Source organism: Pongo pygmaeus, chromosome 18, assembly GCF_028885625.2.
Source record: "Pongo pygmaeus isolate AG05252 chromosome 18, NHGRI_mPonPyg2-v2.0_pri, whole genome shotgun sequence".
NCBI classification, from domain to species: Eukaryota; Metazoa; Chordata; class Mammalia; order Primates; family Hominidae; genus Pongo; species Pongo pygmaeus.
The window spans coordinates 56,026,545-56,045,715 of NC_072391.2; the positions used below are offsets into that span (position 1 = coordinate 56,026,545).

Consider the following 19,171-nt stretch of genomic DNA (forward strand, 5'->3'; position numbering starts at 1 on the left):
TCATAAAAAATTTAGTACTAATTCATGAATTGCTAACATAATGTTGTGGTTTGTTTTAAACTCCCAAATAGCTCCTATACCTTGTACCTGGGAAGAAGAATTCAGTTAAATTCAACAAATAAGGATGGAGTATACACTATATGCCAAACATCATGCTGAGATCTGGATATATAAAGATGAGATAAGACTCTACAGGCGAGACTTTTGTGTGCTTATTTGTCTTATTGTTTCATGCAGTAATAGTAAAGATATAGATGAGATTTTGGAGATATAGAAATCATCTTTATTTGGAACAAGGAGGGAAGATCTCTCAGAATAGCCTGAACAGGTTTTTGAAGGATGAGTAAAAGTTTACTATCCAAAGATAGTGAAGGAAGTCATCCCAGAAGGTGGGAACAGTATGGGCAAAGCAAAGAAAGTTTAGTACTGCATCATGTGTAAGGGCAAATAACAGTATTTGTGGATTGTTGGAGTATAAAGGAGTGAGACAGCATGAGGGTTAATGATCAGTATGGCTCAGAATATGAAGATCCATGAAGATCAATTAAGCAACTTGCCCTTTATCTTCTAGGAAATTGGCAACTGATGAAGGGAAGTGTATCAGTCCGTTTTCATGCTGCTGATAAAGACACACCCGGACTGGGAAGAAAAAGAGGTTTAATGGACTTACACTTTGACATGGCTGGGAAAGCCTCACAATCATGGTAGAAGGCAAGGAGGAGCAAGTCACATCTTACGTGGATGGTGGTGGGCAAAGAGAGAGAGCTTGTGCAGCGGAACTCCTCTTTTTAAAAGTATCAGATCTCGTGAAATTTATTCACTATTATGATAACAGCAGAAGACAGACCTGCTCCCATGATTCAGTTACCTCCCACTGAGTGCCTCCCTCAACACGTGGGAATTATGAGTTATACTTCAAGATGATTTGGGTGGGGACACACAGCCAAACCATATCAGGGAGCAGGAAAAAGAAACAAAAACAGCAACTAATAACTCCCAAGACCACAGCTTAGCTCCTGTCTAGAGCTTTGCTACTTAGCCACAGGAACACGGGTGATCATACCTCAACAGAAGTCTGCCAGCATTCATTACGACCAATGCTTAATTTCATCTGACAACATCAATGTCAAAATCAGAGCTTGGAGCTGGCGGTGTTTCAGCAGAGGAGTCTTTGGAGCTTCCACAAACTGGTTCAATAAACAATCTTGCTGTGAAACACAGAGCTTGATATTTAGAAGAGTTTTAGCTGGCACATCCACAAAGCTGCAGCATCCTGTCCACTGCTAATTCCACTGTGAAATGTTGAAATACAGCTCTTAGCTCCAAGAAAGCATGTAGGCTTCTATTTGCATGCAAATCATTGCCATTCATGTGTGAACTACAGCAGGTAACAGCTCTGCCAGATGGAATAATTTGGGGTAAGGCCATCCTCTTTGTTAAAGGCCACAGGTATCCATGCATGCTGCAGTGTAGCTCATTCCTACTTTCCACGTCACCCCCTGGGGAATAATCATTTTAATGATGGGCCTCAAGGAAAGGAAACTCCATTCTACCCTGTCATCATTTAGTAAACAAAATGGTGCCAATTAGTGTAATGCTGACCTAATGTAATATTTGATGCAATTAGTAAATTGAGTCATAGATATTGAGAGGGATAAAAAAGAACATGGTAAATTGATAGATCAAGAAAACTCCCTTGGATTTTGAAAGAGTACAGATTGCATGCATGTTTCAAGGAAAACCACTGTGGTCTCACCCCAGGTGGCAGTGCCTTGTAGTGGTTAGGAGTGTGTGTCTCTAGAATCAGAATGCTTGTGTCTCAATCACAGCTCTACCTCTTACTAGCCAGAAGACTTTGAATGAAACTCACACTTCCTAAGTGTCAACTTCATCATCTTTAAAGTGAAGATAGTAGTAGACAATTGAACTTAATCCTCTCCTGGTCATATGAGGTAGGTCTGATTTAAGTGGTTTAGCAGCCTGCCTGATACATGTAAAGCTTAACAATAACTATAATAATCATAATTACAATGAATAAGATAGCCATAGAAGCTAGTTGAATTAAATTTATTTGTAATAAATGTAGTAGCTAATGCTGTACTTGATCAATTCACAGAGCTGATTTCTCCAATAAATAGGAAGCTCCTAAGTATAGAGACCATGTCTTCTCTTCTCTTCTTGTCATCAGTGGTTTGCTCACCATCTAACACTTAGGATGTGTTCAACAAATGGTTATTAAATGCACAGGTTTTAAAATTAGCATTTTTTGTGTTATTTATTCCTTTACCTCCTCCTTCTTCATATCTCTTTCTCCTCTGTCATCATCATCATCATCATCATTTTTTATCTCTCTATTTCCAAAGACATGGAGATAAGATTTGTCCCAGCGGGATTCATGCTGGTTACATGGAAAGCAACACTTGATATTCAAATGTCCCCTAAGGCTATCTACCTCCTTATGAATCTTTGGTATCTTTCATTTGAATCTCCAGGCATACTCTTTATCTTTTCCCAAGCCTGCTCTATGCATGAATTTTATGGACTCCATTAATTAGTTTGCTTATCTTTTAGTTTCCTGTTGGATTAAGCCAGTGAGAACCCAGAAGGGTAAGGAGAGAGTTAGGGCAGGTTTCTGTCTTCTGGGTCTAACTGTTGCCTTTGTTTTTCTCTCTGTGGCTACAGCTTTTACTAGGCAACTTTCTCTTATAGCTTTAGTGTTCCTCTTTGGATTCTGGTATCTACTTCTTTTCCTTGCCATTCCCTTACTGGTTTTCCATCACCCTGCCCACTCTTTAGTAAATGTCCCTTTCATTAGTTTCTCCCCCAGGTTGCTCACCTTGAGTATGCCATCTGTTGCCCATCAGGACCTTGACTGATACAGGGTTCTAGAGCATATAAACTTCAACGGTCTGCCACCAAGTCTGTGTGATCTCTAGTTCCCACTTGCCACGTGGCAGGACCTTAGCAGCAGAAAGGGACATTTTCTTGCCTTTACAGTGATCACTAAGTGAAGAGAAGAAGAGCAGGTGTGTCTCCTACATAATTGCTGCAGAACTGTTGTTTCTCAGGTCCAGCTGTTTTTGTCTCTTTTATGCCATCTGTCTCCAAATCTCTGATATGTTGCTAATATACTGCTTAGGCCACCTATGAGGTATCCATGAGGTCCATTATGGTGGATAATTAGATTTTAGGTCAGAAATCCTGGAATCAAAGCCTTTCCCAAATTGCCTATCAGTCAGAACTCAAAAGGATTCTAGGACTCATTTAAAAATTCAATTTTTTTTTTTTTTAATTTTGCGATGGAGACAGGGAGGAGTTGCTCAACTAACATATTGCCAACTACAGACAGCTCTTTTGTCATCTATTGGATAAGAGAGACACTTAATCAAACACCTAAAACAAAACATGCTTGTTATTTACAAAGAGATACATAAAAGCAAATATCAAATGTTTGCACAAACTTTTTATAAAAGAACCACAACTTGAGAACCCCAGAATAATGTTCAGAGATGCCTGTGACTTCCATTTGAAACCATACTCACTTAAGAAAACTAGAACTTTATCCTATGAAAATTTATTTGAATGGAGACTCATCCACACAAGAGAAAGCTTCTGTTTTAAAACTGGTAAATTTTATTTGTAGATTATCAGCAAAATAAAAACATAACATTGAAATAGGAGTCTCAGAGACAGTATGGGTTCCTGAATATACATTCTTATGCCACAGTTTGGGAAATACTTACATAAATAAACTATAGTGATACAAGAGAAATTCATCCCATTTGAAGATTCAGAAAGAAGGTGATGTTTAATTTGAGTCTCTTAAGGATGAGGGGAGATGGTGAAGGGATAAATATGGTGAGAAGAGGCAACAGCAGTTGCTCATAACAGCAACCGTTTTTTGAGAATATATGAAGTGTCATGGCAATAACTTATCTGCCTGCCCGTATTTGAGGGCATGGCAGATTTTAGAAAGTGTGGGAAGTCCAGTATGGCTGGGCTGTAGTGTGCGTTATTGGAAAGCCACTGGAGAGGAGGATGAAATAAGAGATTAACTTTGAAGGCGCTTGAATGTATGTTAAGGAGTTAGGACCAGTCTAAGTCAGTGTTTTTCAAGCTCATTCTGTCTCTCTCTTGCAGTGAAACCTTTTATTGAAAAAGTCTCATTCAGAAGACAAATGTGTAACAAAGAAAATGGGGTTCACCTCCAGTGGAAGATGCAGATATGGGCAGGAGCTTCCTAGAGTTTAACAAGCACAGTCTGAAAGCCTGCTCTGGGTAGTGGGAAATCACCAGATTTGTGTTTAGGAAAGATTACCACAGATCCATGGAGAAAGAAAGAAGACCAAATTCTCTAGTGCAGTAATAGAAGGGGAGAGGTGATGAGGGCTGGCATGAAAGCTACAATGGCTGGCTGCAGTGGCTCACACCTGTGCTCCTAGTACTTTGGGAGGCCAAGGTGGGAGGATCGCTTGAGCTCAGGAGTTCAAGGCCAGTTTGGGCAACATAATAAGACCTCATCTCTACAAAAAATAAAAAAATTAGTCAGACGTGGTGGTGCACTAATTTTGCTGGCGAGGAAGGCACTGACAGATTTACATTCTGATGAGGAAGGCACCAGCCACTCAGAGGTTTCAGCTACTCGAGAGACTGAGGTGGGAGGATCGCTTGAGCCTGGGAGGTGGAGGCTGCAGTGAGCTGTGATCATGCTACTGCACTCCAGCCTGGGTGACAGAACGAGATCCTGCCTCAGGAAAAAAAAAAAAAAAGCTATGATGATGAAAATAAAGAGGGACAGATGCATAGTCAGGCCTGAGGTAGAATCAGTATGTTAATATGATATTGTGACTTCTTAACTAACAGGTGTAAGGGAAGTAGGAGCACCAAGAATGTCTGGGGCTTTCTAATCAGCTTAGATTGATTAGGAAGTTCTAGGCATCACTAGGAAACAAACCAAAGGAGACTGTCTCCCTTGTTTCAGAGCATGGGTCTATCATGCTGGACATATAGAGGGCAGTCCTCAAAAAGGCACTTGGGAAGAGAAGCAGAACAACCTGTTTCTGAAATAACATCTGGAATAGAACGGGGTCCCATTTCCCCATTAACCAAGAATAAATCCCGAAAACAAGAACTCAGGATGGAGCGCTCTGAAATCCCCATGGTTTGGAAAGGGTGTGGAGCACATGCTCAGGTTTACCGTATTTAGTTTTGGTGGTGAAAGAAGATCTCTTAGTAGATGACATCTGGGGGAAAAATCTGAAATAAGGGAGGAAGCCAACCTGATTCAGAAAAATCACATTCCAGGTAGAGAAAAAGGCAAGCATAAAGGCTCTACTCCTGCATATTTCAGGAGCAGCAGGAAAGCAAGTGTACCTACAATGGAGTTTCCAGGAACCTGCAGATAGTCTAGGTGGAGGCAACAAAGGTGATAGGTGTGATAACTAGGTAGAGGTCAAATCATACCAAACCCTGAAGGCCAGGGGCAAGGAATAGGTAATACAGTAAACTTGGTATTTGGTAAACTTGGGTTTTGTGTAAGGTGACTTTGGAAAAGGACAGGCATAGTTTGAAACATGAAGGATCAATTTTAGAGTGAATGACAAAAAAGATATGACTTCCCCAAACTGATGTACAGATTCAGGAATTTACCAAAGCCCACGTATATCAGCTGAAAAAGATTCAGGAGGTTAATGGACACCAGATAGTTAAGGGGATTTACTAAAGGAAAAAAAATACATCACCATCATCTGTTCTCCCAGAGACACCAAACATACACATATTGCTTGTCTTCGATAGCATAGGCAGCTCACTTATAAACTACCTCTTCAGAGTGTCTTAGCAGCACGTTCCCTCAACTAATTGGCGTTGCTCTCATCTAACACATCAGCAAAATCTATTGGCTCTGTCTTCAAAATGTCTTCTGAGTCTATAGGCTAGTTTCTTTTCCTTTCTTTCTTTTTTTTTTTTTTTTTTTTTTTTGAGATGGAGTCTCGCTCTGTCACCCAGGCTAGAGTGCAGCGGCGTGATCTCAGCTCACTGCAACCTCTGCCTCCCTGGGTTCAAGTGATTCTTGTGCCTCATCCTCCTGAGTGGCTGGGATTACAGGCACTCGCCACCTCGCCTGACTAATTTTTTTTTTTTTTTTTTTTTTGGTATTTTTAGTAGAGACGGGGGTCTCACTATGTTTGTCAGGCCGGTCTTGAACTCCTGACCTCAAGTGATCTGCCTGCTTCGGCCTCCCAAAGCGCTGAGATTACAGGTGTGAGCCACCACGCCCAGCCTATAGGCTAGTTTCTATCCCTCCTCTTCTCATTTTCATATTTTCCTGGCCCAATAAAATGGCTTCCATATTTCCACTCTTCATTTTACCTTTACCTTGCACCCAGTAAAATCTATTTTCCAAAAAAGAGCTAGAGCGATCTTTCAAAATGTGAATCTGATCCTGTTACTCACTTTTGCAAAACCTTCAGTGCTGTCCTGTTCCTTGCCCCTGTCCTTCAGAGCTTGGTATGATTTGACCTCTGCCTGGTTATCACTCCTATCACCTTTGCTGCCTCCACCTAGAATACCTGCAGGTTCCTGGTAACTCCATTCTAGCTATACTTGCTTTCCTGCTGCTTCTGACATATGCAGGAGTAGAGCCTTTATGCTTGCTTTTTTCTCTACCTGAAATGTGATTTTTCTGAATCAGGTTGGCTTCCTCCCTTATTCCAGATTTTTCCCCCAGATGTCATCTACTAAGAGATCTTCTTTCACTTCCTAAACTAAAATAGCTGTATCCCCTATTCCCATCTCCAAGTTATCCTTAACCCTTTCATGTTTTTCTGTAATACTTATGTCTCCTGGAAAATATATTACATTTGCATTCATTTGTCTCCTTATGAGTGCCTCCCTCATGAGCATGTAAATCTTTGAGGGTAGTACTGTAGTTTTTATTGGTCATTGTTAAATTGCTAAGACCTCATACAGTGTCTGGCACATAGTGCACAATATATATATATATTTTAATGTATCTTGATGCATAAATCAGATGCCTGCCTTCCTTTCCCCTTGGATATTTCTTCTCCTGGCTCTTATGTGTAATCTGCTGGCTATCCAACTCGTGCCACATCAGAAACCTCTTGCTTGCCTCAGGTAATGATTTTTCCAGTACTGAGGGGAATGTCACATTTGCCATGTGGTTGGAGCATCTGAAAGGACTGATTTATTTTGCAGAATCTCATGAAATCTGGGTGATTTAGGTGTGAAATAATGGCATACATAATTATGTGAAAAAATCAGATACCATTATATAGAGTAGTAGCAGATACCAAAATGTTTAAGAATAATTTATAAACAGAAAGGAAACTTAAGTCTGTGAAAATTCTGTCCAGTGACTTATTAGGGGTTTTAGTAAGCATTTGAAGAAAAGGGTCAATTACTCTATTACAGTTTTAGAACTTCTTAGATAATTTTTTTGGGGTAACCATTAACTTTGTCAGTCATAATTGTCAGCTTTCAATGAGCAGTGGTTATTGCTCCCAAGTTTTGTGGGTTGAGGGGGAGTGGGGGTCCTCCAAAGGTGGTTAATGCTGTCTTTAAGAGTGCACATTCTGCCAGGTGCAGTGGCTCACACCTGTAATCCCAGCACTTTGGGAGGCCAAGGCAGGCAGATCACGAGGTCAAGAGATTGAGACCATCCTGACCAACATGGTGAAACCCCGTCTCTACTAAAAATACAAAAATTAACTGAGCGTGGTGGCACACACCTGTAGTCCCAGCTACTCGGGAGGCTGAGGCAGGAGAATCTCTTGAACCCAGGAGGTGGAAATTGCAGCGAGCCGAGATCGTGCCACAGCACTCCAGCCTGGTGACAGAGTGAGACTGTCTCGGGTGGGGGGGGTGCCGGGGGTGGGGTAAGAAAAGAAAAGAAAAAAAAAACAAAGAGTGCACACTCTTTCTTGTCTTTCCTGTTTACTGCTTCTTGGATAGTTTTGAGCATGGTAATATGAGAATTATTGTCAAAGGCATTAGAGCCCAAAAGGAGTCAGGAGGATTTTTTTTTCCCGAATGATAAACTTTTTGAACCATTATCCAGCTAATTTGAAATACTTCAAGAAATGATTCACTTACGATTCTCCTTGTATGAATATTCTGTAATATCTAATAGAAGTGTCAAGGAACATTTTTTTCTATGATCTAAAGCTTAAGCTATTTTTTTTCCCTTAATTTCGCCCCATTAGTCTTACTTTCATCTTGTTCGTGTTAAAAATTTACTCTCCATTTTCAGCCTTGCGCACTTTGGGTGTGTTTCTGGAATTAGTGACCTGGATTAAGTTCGTCTGTCTCTCTCTTGACTTGGCTGCTTCCTTTCCTGTTTCTCTTCTTGGGGCTTTCTTGGGTTTAATTTCATATTTTGGGAGTTAAAGTGCTCATTCCTGCGTCCAGCAACCCATCTCGAGGCAGGGATGGATCAAAGCCTGCTTCATTGCAGGTGTAGCCAACATTTGCTGGGCTTCCAGTCACGGTAGGCATCATGCCTGTTGCTTTTTGCACACATTGTCTCATTTCATCGCCATAAAGCCAGCCCTGTGAGGTGGGTATTATTTTTCTCATTTTAGAGGTGAAAAAATTGGATCAGATGAGATACCAGAGTTTGAATCTCAGATCTGTCTTATTGACTCCAAATTCTGCTCTATCATAGGGCAGTAAGCCAAAGAAATTCTTTTTGGCTACCATTTAGCATTATAAGCTAAGATTTAATTGACTTTTCACTCTAACTCCTGGGTCACTTTTAGAAATGGTGCTTTGGAAGAAGAAACCTCTTAGCAGATGACATCATAAATGTTACTTTTTCCCAAATGACTCATGGAAGCAGAAATTATAATATAAATTACAAAATATTTATAAGTAAGCAATAAAAACATTTGATATTATAAAAAAATTTTTTCCCCATCAGCTTCTTCCCAAATACCACTCCCCATACATCCTGGTTTCAACTCTGGCTTTCCATGTTGCATTATAGGTTATTCATTTGTGTCTAGATATCTTTCCTCTGTGAGTTTCCTTTGATAATTTAGCGATCTTTATCAGTGTTTGCCATGTCTCATTTGTGAATTTCATTAACAAGCTATTTGCTGCCTCTTTTAGACCATTAATGAAGATGCTAAATGAAACTCAGTCCATCAATCCCTATGCCACCCTGCTGGAAAACCAGGTACTCAGAGGTTTATGATTATTCCTTGTTCGTGACTCTTGAGCTGGTTCCCAAATCAACTGAGAGTACTTATAGCCAAGCCAATTTCAATTAATCTGCCAGGAGAATTTCGTGAGCAAAAGTAGCACCTGCTTCTCTAAAACTAAGATGGATCACTTGCATTCACTTAACCTACTAAAATTAAAGTTGTGTCCAAGTAGCAATTATGAGACATTACTCTAGTGATAGTCAAACTTTTTTTGAATTTCTATTTACCTCATATTTTCTGTGACCAAGAGTTGTTTCTTAAATATGTCTAATTTTCAGTTCTACATTTGAAAATCAATATGATTATTTATGTTCTTTATCTTCATAATTTAAAAGAGGCTTTTGTTAGTGTTATTTGTTTCTTTCTCTACCACAGCTGATAATTTTTCTGCCACAGTTTATACTAGAAAAAATTCTTACAATCAGCATTGTGTAATAAAAAACATGCAGGCTTTGGAGTTAGTAGATTTAGGTTTAAAATCTCTGCTCCCCTGCTTTCTAGCTATCTGACTTTGGACATATAATAACTTCTCTGTGCCTGTAAAAAGTCTCAAAATAATGTCTATAGCATAAGGAAATCTATAAAAATAATAAAAACCATAGGAACAGTAATTTCTACCTTTCCGATTTTCAGAATGAAGATAAAGATTAGCATTGATGGGATGTAATAAGTAGTCAACAAAAAGGAGCCATTATTGAATTGAATTTTTCTTCCTCATTTGCAATGACTCCTGGCCTACTTACATATTAATGTAATTATGTTCCATGAATTAATTTAAAAAGTAGTGAAAAGTCCAATAAAAACCAAGAAAGTCTAATATGAAAAAAATCAACTTTGCTAAGAAATTAATGAATTTTTATTTTATTTTATTTTATTCATTTTATTTTATTTTTTGAGACAGAGTCTCACTCTGTTGTCCAGGTTGAACTGCAGTGGCATGATCTCGGATCACTGCCACCTCCGCCTCCTGGGTTCAAGCGATTCTCATGCCTCATCCTCCTGAGTAGCTGGGACTACAGGCACATGCCACCATGCCCAACTAATTTTTGTATTTTTTTAGTAGAGACGCCATGTTGGCCAGGCAGTTTCTGAACTCCCAGCCTCAGGTGAGCTGCCTGCCTCGGTCTCCCAAAGTGCTAGGATTATAGGTGTGAGTGACTGTGCCCGGCCTGAATTTTATTTTATTTTTAATTTCAACTTTTATTTTAGATTCAGGGGATACATGTGCAAGTTTGTTATACTGGTATGTTGTGTGATGCTGAGGTTTGGGGTTTGATTAATCCCATCACCCAGGTAGTGAGCTTAGTACCAGTACATAGTTTTTCAGGCTCTGTCCTTCTCTGTCTCTGCCCCCTTTAGGAGTCTCCACTGTCTATTGCTCTTGTCTTTGTGTCCACATGTATCCAATGTTTAGCTCTCATTTATAAGTGAGAACATGTGGCATTTGGTTTTCTCTTTCTGCATTAATTTGCTTAGGATAATGGCCTCCAGCTGCATCCATGTTGCTGCAAAGGACAAGGTTCTTTTTTATGGTTGCATAGTATTTCATGATGTATAGGTACCATATTTTCTTTATTTAATTCACCATCGATGGGCACCTAGGTTGATTTTGTCTTTGCTATTGTGAATAGTCTGCAACAAACATATAAGGGCATGTGTCTTTTTGGTAGTACAATGTATTTTCCTTTGGCTATATGCCCAAGTAATAGGACTGATGGGTTGAATGGTAGTTCTGTTCTAAGTTCTTTGAGGAATTGCCACACTGCTTTGCTTTCCAAAGTGGCTGAATTAATTTACATTCTCAGCAACAGTGTATAAGTGTTCCCTTTTCTCCACAGCCTCATCAGAATCTACTATTTTTTGACGTTTTATTAGTAGCCATTCTGACTGGTGTAGGTTGGTATCTCATTGTGGTTTTGATTTGCATTTCTCTGATTCTTAGTGATGTGGAGTGGTTTTTCATGTTTGTTGGCCACTTGCGCATCTTCTTTCGAGAAGTGTATGTTCATGTCCTTTGCTCACTTTTTATTTTTTATTCATATTTATTTATTTATTTATTTTTTCCACTGTTTTTGAACCTTTATTAGACCAAACTTTTAGACTACCTTATTGACTAATGTTTAACAAGTTGTATTTTAGTGTATTATTCTACATGTTTATTTTTATTTTATTTATTTTATTATTATTATACTTTAAGTTCTAGGGTACATATGCACAACGTGCAGGTTTGTTACATATGTATACATGTGCCATGTTGGTGTGCTGCACCCATTAACTCATCATTTACGTTAGGTATATCTTCTAATGCTATCCCTCCCCCATCCCCCAACCCCATGACAGGCCCCGGTGTGTGGTGTTCCCGACTCTGTATCCAAGTGTTTTCATTGTTCAATTCCCACCTATGAGTGAGAACATGCGGTGTTTGGTTTTCTGTCCTTGCGATAGTTTGCTGAGAATGATGGTTTCCAGCTTCATCGATGTCCCTACAAAGGACATCAACTCATCATTTTTTATGGTTGCATGGTATTCCATGGTGTGTATGTGCCACATTTTCTTAATCCAGTCTATCACTGTTGGACATTTGGGTTGGTTCCATGTCTTTGCTATTGTGAATAGTGCGGCAATAAACGTACATGTGCATGTGTCTTTATAGCAGCATGATTTATAATCCTTTGGGTATATACCCAGTAATGGGATTGCTGGGTCAAATGGTATTTCTAGTTCTAGATCCTTGAGGAATCACCCCACTGTCTTCCACAATGGTTGAACTAGTTTACAGTCCCACCAACAGTGTAAAAGTGTGCCTATTTCTCCACATCCTCTCCAGCACCTGTTGTTTCCTGACTTTTTAATAGTCACCATTCTAACTAGTGTGAGATAGTATCTCATTGTGGTTTTGATTTGCATTTCTCTGATGGCCAGTGATGATGAGCATTTTTTCATGTGTCTTTTGGCTGCATAAATGTGTTCTTTTGAGAAGTGTCTGTTCATATCCTTCACCTACTTTAATGGGGCTGTTTTTTTCTTGTAAATTTGTTTAAGTTCTTTGTAGATTCTGGATATTAGCCCTTTGTCAGATGGGTAGATTGCAAAAATTTTCTCCCATTCTGTAGGTTGCCTGTTCACTCTGATGGTAGTTTCATTTGCTGTGCAGAAGCTCTTTAGTTTAATTAGATCCCATTTATCAATTTTGGCTTTTGTTGCCGTTGCTTTTGGTGTTTAGACATGAAGTCCTTGCCCATGCCAATGTCCTGAATGGTATTGCCTAAGTTTTCTTCTAGGGATTTTATAGTTTTAGGTCTAACATGTGAGTCTTTAATCCATCTTGAAGTAATTTTTGTATAAGGTGTAAGGATGGTATCCAGTTTCAGCTTTCTACATATGACTAGCCAGTTTTCCCAGCATAAATAGGGAATCCTTTCCCCGTTTCTTGTTTTTGTCAGATTTGTCAAAGATCAGATGGTTGTACATGTGTGGTATTATTTCTGAGGCCTCTGTTCTGTTCCATTGGTCTATATCTCTGTTTTGGTATCAGTACCATGCTGTTTTGGTTACTGTAGCCTTGTAGTATAGTTTGAAGTAAGGTAGCATGATGCCTCCAGCTTTGTTCTTTTGGCTTTGGATTATCTTGGCAATGCAGGTTCTTTTTTGGTTCCATATGAACTTCAAAGTAGTTTTTTTCCAATTCTGTGAAGAAAGTCATTGGTAGCTTGATGGGGATGGCATTGAATCTATAAATTACCTTGGGCAGTATGGCCATTTTCACGATATTGATTCTTTCTATCCACGAGCATGGAATGTTCTTCCATTTGTTTTTGTCCTCTTTTATTTCATTGAATAGTGGTTTGTAATTCTCCTTGAAGAGGTCCTTCACATCCCTTGTAAGTTGGATTCCTAGGTATTTTATTCTCTTTGAAGCAATTGTGAATGGGAGTTCACTTATGATTTGGCTCTTTGTTTGTCTGTTATTGGTGTGTAGGAATGCTTGTGATTTTTGCACATTGATTTTGTATCCTGAGACTTTGCTGAAGTTGCTTATCAGCTTAAGGAGATTTTGGGCTGAGACGATGGGGTTTTCTAAATATACAATCATGTCATCTGCAAACAGGGACAATTTGACTTCCTCTTTTCCTAATTGAATATCCTTTATTTCTTTCTCCTGCCTGATTGCCCTGGCCAGAACTTCCAACACTATGTTGAATAGGAGTGGTGAGAGAGGACATCCCTGTTTTGTGACAGTTTTCCAAGGGAATGCTTCCAATTTTTGCCCATTCAGTATGATATTGGCTGTGGGTTTGTCATAAATAGCTCTTATTATTTTGAGATGCGTCCCATCAATGCCTAATTTATTGAGAGTTTTTAGCATGAAGGGCTGTTGAATTTTGTCGAAGGCCTTTTCTGCGTCTATTGAGATAATCATGTGGTTTTTGTCATTGGTTCTGTTTATATGCTGGATTACGTTTATTGATGTGCGTATGCTGAACCAGCCTTGTATCCCAGGAATGAAGCACACTTAATTATGGTGGATAAGCTTTTTGATGTGCTGCTGGATTCGGTTTGCTAGTATTTTATTGAGGATTTTTGCATCGATGTTCATCAGGGATATTGGTCTAAAATTCTCTTTTTTTGTTGTGTCTCTGCCAGGCTTTGATATCAGGATGATGCTGGCCTCATAAAATAAGTTAAGGAGGATTCCTTCTTTTTCTATTGATTGGAATAGTTTCAGAAAGAATGGTACCAGCTCCTCCTTGTATCTCTGGTAGACTTCGGCTGTGAATCCATCTGGTCCTGGACTTTTTTTGGTTGGTAGGCCATTAATTATTGCCTGAATTTCAGAGCCTGTTATTGGTCTATTCAGGTATTCAACTTCTTCCTGGTTTAGTCTTGGGAGGGTGTATGTGTCTAGGAATTTATCCATTTCTTCTAAATTTTCTAGTTTATTTTCATAGAGGTGTTTATAGTATTCTCTGATGGTGGTTTGTGTCTCTGTGGAATCGGTGGTGATATCCCCTTTATCATTTTTTATTGTGTCTATTTGATTCTTCTCTCTTTTCTTCTTCATTAGTCTTGCTAGTGGTCTATGAATTTTGTTGATCTTTTCAAAAAACCAGCTCCTGAATTCATTGATTTTTTTGAAGGGTTTTTTGTGTCTCTATCTCTTTCAGTTCTGCTCTGATATTAGTTATTTCTTGCCTTCTGCTAGCTTTTCAATGTGTTTGCTCTTGGTTCTCTAGTTCTTTTAATTGTGATGTTAGGGTGTCAGTTTTAGATCTTTCCTGCTTTCTCTTGTGGGCATTTAGTGCTATAAGTTTCCCTCGACACACTGCTTTGAATGTGTCCCAGAGATTCTGGTATGTTGTGTCTTTGTTCTCGTTGGTTTCAAAGAACATCTTTATTTCTGCCTTCATTTTGTTATGTACCCAGTAGTCATTCAGGAGCAGGTTATTCAGTTTCCATGTAGTTGAGCGGTTTTGAGTGAATTTCTTAATCCTGAGTTCTAGTTTGATTGCACTGTGGTGTGAGAGACAGTTTGTTATAATTTCTGTTCTTTTACATTTACTGAGGAGTGCTTTACTTCCAACTATGTGGTCAATTTTGGAATAAGTGTGACGTGGTGCTGAGAAGAATGTATATTCTGTTGATGTGGGGTGGAGAGTTCTGTAGATGTCTATTAGGCCCACTTGGTGCAGAGCTGAGCTCAATTCCTGGATATCCTTGTTAACTTTCTGTCTAATGTTGACAGTGGGGTGTTAAAGTCTCCCATTATTATTGTGTGGGAGTCTAAGTCTCTTTGTAGGTCTCTAAGGACTTGCTTTATGAATCTGGGTGCTCCTGTATTGGGTGCATATCTATTCAGGATAGTTAGCTCTTCTTGTTGAATTGATCCCTTTACCATTATGTAATGGCCTTCTTTGTCTCTTTTGATCTTTGTTGGTTTAAAGTCTGTTTTATCAGAGACTAGGATTGGAACCTCTGCCTTTTCTTGTTTTCCATTTGCTTGCTAGATCTTCCTCCATCCCTTTATTTTGAGCCTATGTGTGTCTCTGCATGTGAGATTGGTCTCCTGAATACAGCACACTGATGGGTCTTGACTGTATCCAATTTGCCAGTCTGTGTCTTTTAATTGGCGCATTTAGCCCATTTACATTTAAGGTTAATATTGTTCTGTGTGAATTTGATCCCGTCATTGTGATATTAGCTGGTTATTTTGCTTGTTAGTTGCTGCAGTTTCTTCCTAGCATCGATGGTCTTTACAATTTGTCATGTTTTTGCAGTGGCTGGTACCGGTTGTTCCTTTCCATGTTTAGTGCTTCCTTCAGGAGGTCTTGTAAGGCAGGTCTGGTGGTGATAAAATCTCTCAGCATTTGCTTGTCTGTAAAGGATTTTATTTCTCCTTCACTTATGCAGCTTAGTTTGGCTGGATATGAAATTCTGGGTTGAAAATTCTTTTCTTTAAGAATGTTGAATATTGGTCCCCACTCTCTTCTGGCTTGTAGAGTTTCTTCGGAGAGATCCGCTGTTAGTCTGATGGGCTTCCCTTTGTGGGTAACCTGATGTTTCTCTCTGGCTGCCCTTAACATTTTTTCTTTCATTTCAACTTTGGTGAATCTGACAATTATGTGTCTTGGAGTTGATCTTCTCGAGGAGTATCTTTGTGGTGTTCTCTGTATTTCCTGAAGTTGAATGTTGGCCTGCCTTGCTAGGTTGGGGACGTTCTCCTGGATAATATCCTGCAGAGTGTTTTCCAACTTGGTTCCATTCTCCCCATCACTTTCAGGTACACCAATCAGACGTAGATTTGGTGTTTTCACATAGTCCCACATTTCTTGGAGGCTTTGTTCATTTCTTTTTACTCTTTTTTCTCTAAACTTCTCTTCTTGCTTCATTTCATTCATTTGATCTTTAATCACTGATACCCTTTCTTCCAGTTGATCGAATCGGCTACTGAAGCTTGTGCATGCGCCACGTAGTTCTCATGCCATGGTTTTCAGCTCCATCAGGTCATTTAAGGTCTTCTCTACATTCTTTATTCTAGTTAGCCATTCGTCTGATCTTTTTTCAAGGTTTTTAGCTTCTTTGTGATGGGTTTGAACATCCTCCTTTAGCTCGGAGAACTTTGTTATTACCGATCTTCTGAAGCCTTCTTCTCTCAACTCGTCAAAGTCATTCTCCATCCAGGTTTGTTCTGTTGCTGGCAAGGAGCTGCATTCCTTTGGAGGAGAAGAGGCCCTCTGATTTTTAGAATTTTCAGCTTTTCTGCTCTGGTTTCTCCCCATCTTTGTGGTTTTATTTTCCTTTGGTCTTTGATGATGGTGATGTACACATGGGGTTTTGGTGTGGCTGTCCTTTCTGTTTGTTAGTTTTCATTCTAACAGTCAGGATCCTTAGCTGCAGGTTTGATGGAGTTTGCTGGAAGTCCACTTCAGACCTGTTTGCTTGGGTATCACCAGCAGAGGTTGCAGAACCAAAGATATTGCAGAATGGCAAATGTTGCTGCCTTATATTTCCTCTGGAAGCTTCATCTCAGTGGGGCACCTGGCCGTATGAGGGGTCAATCGGTCCCTACTGGGAAGTGCCTCCCAGTTAGGCTACTCGGGGGTCAGGGACCCACTTGAGGAGGCAGTCTGTCTGTTCTCAGATCTCAAACTCCATTCTGGGAGAACCACTACTCTCTTCAAAGCTGTCAGACAGGGACATTTAAGTCTGCAGAAGTTTCTGCTGCCTTTTGTTCAGCTATGCCCTGCCCCCAGAGGTGGAGTCTACAGAGGCATGCAGGCCTTGTTGAACTGCGGTGGGCTCCACCCAGTTCGAGCTTCCCGTCCACTTTGTTTACCTTCTCAAGCCTCAGCAATGGCCGGTGCCGCTCCCCCAGCCTCGCTGCTGCCTTGTAGTTAGATCTCAGACTGCTGTGCTGGCAGTGAGCAAGGCTCTGTGGGCGTGGGACCCTCTGAGCCAGGCATGGGATATAATCTCCTGGTGTGCCGTTTTCTAAGACTGTTGGAAAAGTGCACTATTAGGGTGGGAGTGACCCAGTTTTCCAGCTGACATTTCTCATGGCTTCCCTTGGCTAGGAAAGGGAATTCCCCGACCCCTTGCGCTTCCTGGGCAAGGTGATGCCCCGCCCTGCTTCAGCTCACGCTCTGTGGGCTGCACCCACTGTCCTACACCTACTGTCTGACAAGCCCCAGTGAGATGAACCCGATACCTTGTTGGAAATGTAGAAATCACCCATCTTCTGCGTTGCTCACGCTGGGAGCTGTAGACTGGAGCTGTTCCTATTTGGCCATCTTGGAACCTCTCTCCTTTGCTCACTTTTTAATGGAGTTGTTTTTTGTTTGTTGATTTGTTTAAGTTCATTATGGATTCTGGATATTAGACCTTTGTTGGATGTATAGTTTGTGAATATTTTCTCCCATTCTGAAGGGTATCTGTTTACTCTGTTGATAGGTTTTGTGTGTGTGTGTGTGTGTGTGTGTGTGTGTGTGTGTGTGTTTGCTGTGCAGAAGCTCTTTAGTTTAATTAGGTCCAAATTTGTCAATTTTTGTTTCTGTTGTGATTTATTTTGAGGTCTTAGCCATAAATTCCTTGCCAAGGCTAATTTCCAGAATGGTATTTCCTAGGTTTTCTTCTAGAACTTTATAGTTTGAAGTCTTAGATTTAAGTCTTTGATCCATTCTGAGTTAATTTTTGTATATGGTGAAAGGTAGGGGGCCAGTTTCATTCTTCTGCATATGAGTAGGCAGTTATCCCAGCAGCATTTATTAAATAGGGACTCTTTCCCCCATTGGTTAGGATATTAACGAATTTTAAAACCAAGGAGATTGTATTTTATATCCACAAGACTTACAAAAATTTCATTGGTCAGGACTTAACATTATCAAAGTTGCCAAAGATATATGAAAACAATAACTCTTACACTGTGGGAATTTCAAGAACCTCCACTTTTCTAGGTGTTTTAAACTGTTTTCCAGAGTTGAATAGCAACATAACCTTATGATCTTCCAATACCCTCAGAGACTCAGAAGTGTGCAGAGAAGTTCATTGTGCAACAATGTAGATTGCAATCTGGTTGTGGCTGGAAAGAAGAAAATAACTAATTGGAATGCAGAAGTGGACATATAAACAATGGCATGCTCATTAAATGGGTTCTATTATTAGTTAGGAATTAATTAGATTGCAAGTAAAAAGAAAACCAATGACAGTACCTTAAACAAAATGTGAATTCTGCTTTTCTCATTTGATATGAAGTCTAGAGGCAGGGCTGCTTGTTAGGAAAGCTTTACAAAGTCATCAAGAACCCAAACTTCTTTACATCTCACTCTCTCCTATCTAGCAGGCAGCTCTTTCTCTTAACGGTTACAAAATGGCTGCACTTCCACCATGAAGTACATCCGCATTCTAGGCAGGAAATAGTAAAGAGGAAAGAAAAGTGACGGAGGTAGCTGAGCCATCAGGAACTCTCCTGAGCAAACCCAAGCCGACTTTGCTTACATCTCATTAGCTAGGACTGTGCCAGAGAGCTAAGTCTAGCTGCAAGAAGCTTGGAAAGTATTGTCTAATTTTTCAGGGCAAATGATTGCATTGAAAAATATTATGTTTCTCTTAGTAAAAAAAAAAAAAGGGGGGGTCATACTATTCGTTAGGCAGCAGGCAGTGTCTGTCCCCTCTGTTTAGAAGTTGAAAAGAATAAACTTTACCCATATTCACAACGTGGATACATCTCACAAACATAATTTGGGTAAAAAATTTAAGTAACAGAACAATATCCTGGTACGACACAATTTATATGGTTTTTAAAAAGCCACACACAAAATAAGAATATCTGTTATTTATGAATACCTTTGTATGTATTTATAAAGTAAAAACATGTTTGGGAAAGCTATACACTTTGGGAGAGTAAGAGAGGGGAAAAAATTAGAGCTGGCTACAGAGGGAGTTTCAATTGT

The 19,171-nt window shown here is 39.7% G+C and overlaps 1 long non-coding RNA gene across 1 annotated transcript in view; it reads right to left on the reverse strand.

The window, feature by feature from the left end:
- LOC134738540 (uncharacterized) overlaps positions 1–18,583 on the reverse strand; it is a 32,257-nt gene extending 13,674 nt beyond the window's left edge. Inside the window, exons 1-2 of the long non-coding RNA XR_010124294.1 lie at positions 18,431–18,583; positions 18,142–18,300 (exon numbers count right to left, since the gene is read on the reverse strand). This is a non-coding gene — a long non-coding RNA (uncharacterized LOC134738540). The remainder of the gene's footprint in view (positions 1–18,141; positions 18,301–18,430) is intronic.
- Between the last annotated feature and the right edge of the window lie 588 nt (positions 18,584–19,171).